At 35.4% G+C, this 6,256-nt stretch overlaps 1 long non-coding RNA gene across 1 annotated transcript; it reads right to left on the bottom strand.

Annotated features, from left to right (window-relative positions):
• Positions 1–5,568: 5,568 nt before the first annotated feature.
• Positions 5,569–6,256, bottom strand: LOC149934475 (uncharacterized). Its single transcript, XR_016472292.1, has 3 exons — positions 6,146–6,256; positions 5,780–5,903; positions 5,569–5,700 (listed from the first exon to the last, which is right to left on the bottom strand). It is a non-coding gene; the product is annotated as an uncharacterized LOC149934475 (long non-coding RNA).

Below are 6,256 nucleotides of genomic sequence, written 5' to 3'. Positions count from 1 at the left end.
TTCCAAAAGAGGGGTGGAGGACGCGATGTTATGGAATTCCTTGTTTACGGGAACATTTTAACCATTCTAGAATACTAAATTTAATTTTCTACACCTTCCAAATCGACTGGGATAATCTATCAATACGCTTTTTTTCCCAAAATGATTCTCGGGTTCCTAACGATTTGGTGACCTCGAGATTTCTATGCCCACCTGACTAAAACGACGACAGTCCGCCCCTGTGTATAAGTTATAACAGTATCACACAAACCTTTTTTTTTCAGCTGCAAAATGATGATCAAAAGTGTCGGGTGCAGGTAATGTACAGCGATATAAAAAAAAAACAAGACATTCTAGTGGCGCAGAGGCGCAAGAATATTATTAACAACTTAAGTATACAAGGCCAGCCTCTTTCACAAGCTGCGAAGCAAGCACTGCTTACAGCGACATACCCCCCCCCCCTGGCTGTCCACCATTTTGGACCCACACTAGACACGGCCCTTCAGCAAATGTCCACGGATGTGTCAAGGGTTCAATTGCTCGTAAGAAATTATATCTGTCAGAAGACTCTAATCATTCCCTCCAAATAGCAATAGACTTCTACTTCTATTTAAAAATTACTGGAGGCTCGTTTAAAATATCTTTATTATTACAGACACAGCATCTGGTCCAAAGAGGAGGAAGGAGAGGAGGTCGCGGAGGTCGTCGTGGTCGTGGTCGGGGTGAAAGCTCACATAGACGCGGGCCAGGAGCCGGGTGGACTCATAACCCATATTAATAATATCATTAATATTCCTGTTAATTAAATATATTTTTTTTAATAAAATTTGTATTACTTGGAAATATTTATTCGCATTTTGAAGAATACTCATTTTTGGAGGGCGAATTTACAAATACCAAACTATGTAGCCATTCATGTTCACCTCCCCACATATACGCCTCACACGTTTTTATTTACTTCTGATAAGACGCTTATTTCCTACTCTCTACCTAAGATTCCAAAGGCCTCGTAGTAGAAAACCAACTACCTGCAGTGTTCGTCTTGTTGGTTTTGTTCTTTCTAATGGTAATTTTAAATTACTCACAAAGGAGAGTACCTGAGGTGTTTATTGTTCAAAGTCGAACGTAATGTAGACCTATATGATATATCAAATTTTCATTCGATTTGCAATGGCAACCGAACATGCTTTTGTCAGAACGTTACAAAGTTCTACTAAAAATCCCAGAGGGTTGAGACCCAAATAGATGGAAACTACTCCCCCGCCCTAAAGGTCAATTGCAATTAACAATTATACTAAACTTCTATAGCTCGATCGTTCCATTAGATTTAGGTGTAAGTTATTTAGAAAATAGAACATAGATCAACCCTCAATTTTCGTAATTAACCAAATTAATAGAATTGTTAACCTCAAAGGGAGTATAAAGTTAATCGCCAAATTGTTTGCTAAAACGTGCGATAACTGGTTTTAAACTTAACTAGCGCCAATTACCTTTAGCTTCTATTAAGTCTGGTGGAAAAAAGGTGAAATTAGTTGATACAACATAAATATGGTGCTTTAAACTCCCTTTAAGATTATATATTAGTTAAGGACCAAATAGATCTATTTGCCATTTGGACAAACATATCCGCCATAGGCCGCAAAGCCTTTTGACTACTTCATCATTAAATGACACCCACTCATCTTAAAAAAACTAAGGATAAATGTGTTTTACCAAGAATTTTTTATTTCCTAGAATGACCATGTCCCTAATGCCTATGGAGGTTACGTGATTATGCCTTAGCTGCGTCTCAAAAATCCGAAAAAGAATAAATCAAGGAATCGCATTGCGTTTGGTTCAATGTTCTAAGAAATCCTCTAAAGTTCATGGTTTTACTTTACTTCACTATGAGCCTCGAATACACGTAGAAACCGTCTCAAATAATACGAGGTCTAGTTCCCTTCGAAAAGATATTGAAAAATAATTCAAATAAACCGCTACAGGTATCGAATAATTTATACGTTCGTGGAGACCATGTCGCCATCTAGAGACGCCATATTCCCTACCCAAAAGGAATTAGAATAAATAGAATAATTTGACTATAACGTTTAAACCTGTGGAGGGAAATTAACGAAACTACCACGAAATATACCCCTCTTCACGCTCTTCGTGACGGCCTAAAAATAATTCCGGTATTCAAAAGGGAAGTAGCTTAAAAACCATAGAATAAATGTGAAGCACGAAAAAAACGCTGAGACGCCATATTCCCTACCCAAAAGGAATTAGAATAAATAGAATAATTTGGCTATAACGTTTAAACCAGTCCGTGCAAATTAACGAAACTACCATGAAATATACCCCTCTTCACGCTCTTCGTGACGGCGTTAAAATAATTCCGGTATTCGAAACGGAAGTAGCTTTAAATGATAGAATAAATGTGAAGCACGAAAAAAACGCTGATACGCCATATTTCCTACCCAAAAGGAATTAGAATAAATAGAATAATTTGGCTATAACGTTTAAACCAGTACGTGCAAATTAACGAAACTACCACGAAATATACCCCTCTTCACGCTCTTCGTGACGGCGTTAAAATAATTCCGGTATTCGAAACGGAAGTAAGGAAAACTTGATAGAATAAGTTTCAATCGCTAAATAACGCGTTGACGCCAAAAAGCATACGGAAAACGCGTTAGAATAAATGGAATAATTTATCTATATTTTTAAAACCATTCCGTAGTTATTAACATTTTTTACACTCTAGAATAAATAAATTAGTTATTATTATAATTATAATTATCATTATTATTAGAATAATAATAATAATTATTATTATAGGTTCAAAACTTCAAATAAAAATAAATTAGTCTAGATTCAATTGCTATTAGGTTCGGATAAATTATAATTGTCTAGATTCCCTTGCCTTAGAATAAACTCTAAAATTAGTTTTAATTCACGTGATACAAACACAAAGAAATGGCCTAGATTACAATAATTAAACGACGAAATCGAATGCAAATATTTTATTTACCTTTATGACAATGCATGTTATTTAGCTTTATTTGTATAACACGTATTTAATAATTTCGAAAGTTGGTTTTAGTTTAATCATAATCATGGTTAAATGATTAATTTCGTAGCTAGCAGGCAAAAAGAATGGTCATTCTCGCATTTAGAATAAATAGAATAAGTATCATCCTACCTGGCACACTCTCGTCTCCAGCATATCGGTTTTATTCTATTTATTCTATTCATTCTTTTTAGGCAGGCCCGGCAATTGTATATTTAACGTTAGGGAAACAGTTAACGAAGACAACTCAGTAGTTCAAGGGCAATGCATACGAGAGACGTCGGTGACTAAAAACGTCTGCGATATAACAATTAATGTAAGTAATTTAATTTTAATTGTCATATAATTTCTATAAAACATTACTCTAGGTTGTACAAGATAGAAGTATTTAAATTCACCGGTAATCACCGCTCTCTCCCTAGATGTTCATCTAGGCATACGCATGAACTTTGAGCCCGCCTATTTCGAAAATAAAACTATAAAATATATCTTTAAGGCTTTTTTTGGGTTTCTTTTAAATTAATTTGGGCAAAAGTGAAGAACAGCCCCCCTCCTTTTATTGGTTTTTTATTTTCTTAGATGAAAGTCCAGTGTGTAAGGAGTACGAAGGTATTTCTTTTAGTAACCGCAAATGAGAATTAGTTTAGTTAACGCGTTTTGAAAACCGTCAATTTCAATGCATTTTCGACAATAGTTTAATGTGAGTTCTATACTTTTTCTCCCGAGATAGAGCAGGACACGTGAAATGAAACTTTATGTTTGGTGTGTACTAAGGAGTAATACTGAAAATGAAATTTGTAGTGGTAGTGTAGACTATACTTAACTCTTACAAATAAGGGATTTGGGAGGGAACTGAATATGTTAATGATATGTACCTCAAAGAATGGGATTTTTTAACAATGCAAAAAGTTTTAATCGCAATTTATTATTTAAAAAGATATGATCAATGTAAAATTGTTACTGGCCAGCAATTTTTACAACGGGAAATACGACATATTTCGAGATTTGTTTGTTTATTTGATGACGTAGGACTGATGAGGAGGACGATTCTTTAAATGTCTAGATTTTAATACGTTTTGGAGAACGTAGGACTGATGACGAAAAAGGAAAAGGCTGAAATGCAGAACAGTACTAACTTTTAAGGGTTGGGAATTTTTCTCGTATTTCAACGCATTTTAGGTTTTTTTTAACCATACTATGACTTCTGTGTGATGTTGACTTATACAACGTCGAATGTACTCTAAGTATTGGCGCCTAACGGCGCCGCGCACTCACTTCGCTCGACAGCTGGGGCCGCGCAGCGCCTCCCCAACCCCATACTAAAAAAAGCTAGAGGACAGCACCAAGCCTGACGCATCAAGTATCGTAAACCCGAAAACAATAAAAAAAACCAAAAAAAACAAAAGTACCTATTGTTAAAAATAGCCCAAAGGACTTCGTTAACACGTGTGAAAAATCTACAATTTCAAAGCATTTGCGAGGGTAAGAAAAGTTCTTATCGACAGAATTTCAACTTGTGCAATCGAAAACAGAATATTGGTGCCTGACGGCGCCACCCCAACCCCATTCTTGCTATCACGATGGGCCGTCTATAACGCGACCTAGAGGACATTACCTAGCCATAACGCATCAAGTATTGTCCAAATACGCGGAAAAGTAAAATAGTTAATTGATGTTCAATTCTTCACATTGGCCCAAATCATTAATTGATATTCAATTAGTATAGACCAAAATGAAAGTTTGTTTTCATGTGTCCTACTCTATCTCGGGGTAGACCAGCCAGTGAAATCTCAGGATAATACCCGTGAAAATTGAAAAATCCCATTCCCGATAACTTTTAATTTATATGTTTGCGGATAATAATTAATACACCATTAAATTCAGCGTAAAAAATGCTACCAATAAATCGAATAAAAAACGAAAAATAATAGGGGGGGCTATTCTTCACATTGGCCTTCATGGGTTATGGAAAAATGTAAAAATCATCGCTACATTTACATTAGCGTCAACGGGAATTGTTGTTTATTTTTAACCAAGTTACGCGCGAGCTCGCCCCTAGAGGCGCTGCGCGTCAATCACTCGTACTTTTAACACAAAATATCTCGGTTAGGCTTAACAAAGCTTTTCCGCGTGAACACCAAAAATCACATTAAGCTTGTTTTCCACTAGCGCGCGTCATAATGTTATTTTCTTTACGCGTGAAAAAACGTTTGAACGTTTCAAAGCTGAGAAACGCGTCGTTGCGCGCGCCAGTGGAAAACAAGCTTTAGACTTAAAACAGGTTTTTATCGTCAAAGCTCTTACCATTTTTAATTTTTGAAAACCAGCCCTTACAAGGACCGTTTAAAAAATAGCTTTCACATCCAGGCGAAATGTTGAATGGGTTTTATTAAATCGTTTATTACCGCCAATCACCAGTAGCTTCTGTTAAGCCTAAAGTGGAAGGCAGTTGAAAACGTAATCTACCATTCAAATTCAACTTTATTGTCCCTTTAATAGAAGACATTTCGTATTGAACAGTATAAAATGTGCAAAATAAATTCATATTTATATGTATTTTATTTCGATTTATTAAAATACATTAATTTCGTTAATGGAAGATTCAATCCAAACCAATTTCGGAGCTGGAGGTTACTTTTTCCCTCCAAAAATTGAACTGGTCAATTGTGTAACTAAATAATACAATAAAGTCTAGGTCATTGAAAAAAGCACCAATTAAAAAATTCATCTTTGAATTAAATATTTTCTTACAAACGGAATCAATTCCTTGGCCGGCCGTACAAATAATACCACAGTTATAATCGTCAGAGTCTGCATTTAAAAATGCTCTGCAAAAACCACGCTCGGCGATATTCAGTATCAGCAGCGAGCTAAGCTTTAAAAATGCAACACTTTTATAGTTACTTGTTATTTCAGCAGTTGTTTAATAAACCCGGAAAATATAAACCATTGAAAGTTTGAAGATTTATATCGTTGGGGTAACAGAATGCCTTTAAGTACATTAGCATTCGAAGAATTATAAGTATCATAGTTTTATATTATGTTTCTTATGGTAAAATCGTCCTCTCGCTCAGTTCCTGTTCAACAAAAATGTTAAATATTTGGTCAACAACTTACCAAAACGTACGTTAGATATTTCATTTTGGTTTTCCGAATGACTATACGTGGCTCAAGTTGTTCGTTCTTAAATGCGGGGCAGAATCTAATTCTGGCGGAGATAATACACAA

This window comes from Leiobunum rupestre, chromosome 7, assembly GCF_980474605.1.
Source record: "Leiobunum rupestre chromosome 7, qqLeiRupe1.1.hap1, whole genome shotgun sequence".
Taxonomy (NCBI): domain Eukaryota; kingdom Metazoa; phylum Arthropoda; class Arachnida; order Opiliones; family Sclerosomatidae; genus Leiobunum; species Leiobunum rupestre.
This window is presented reverse-complemented; position numbering and strand designations above follow the sequence as displayed.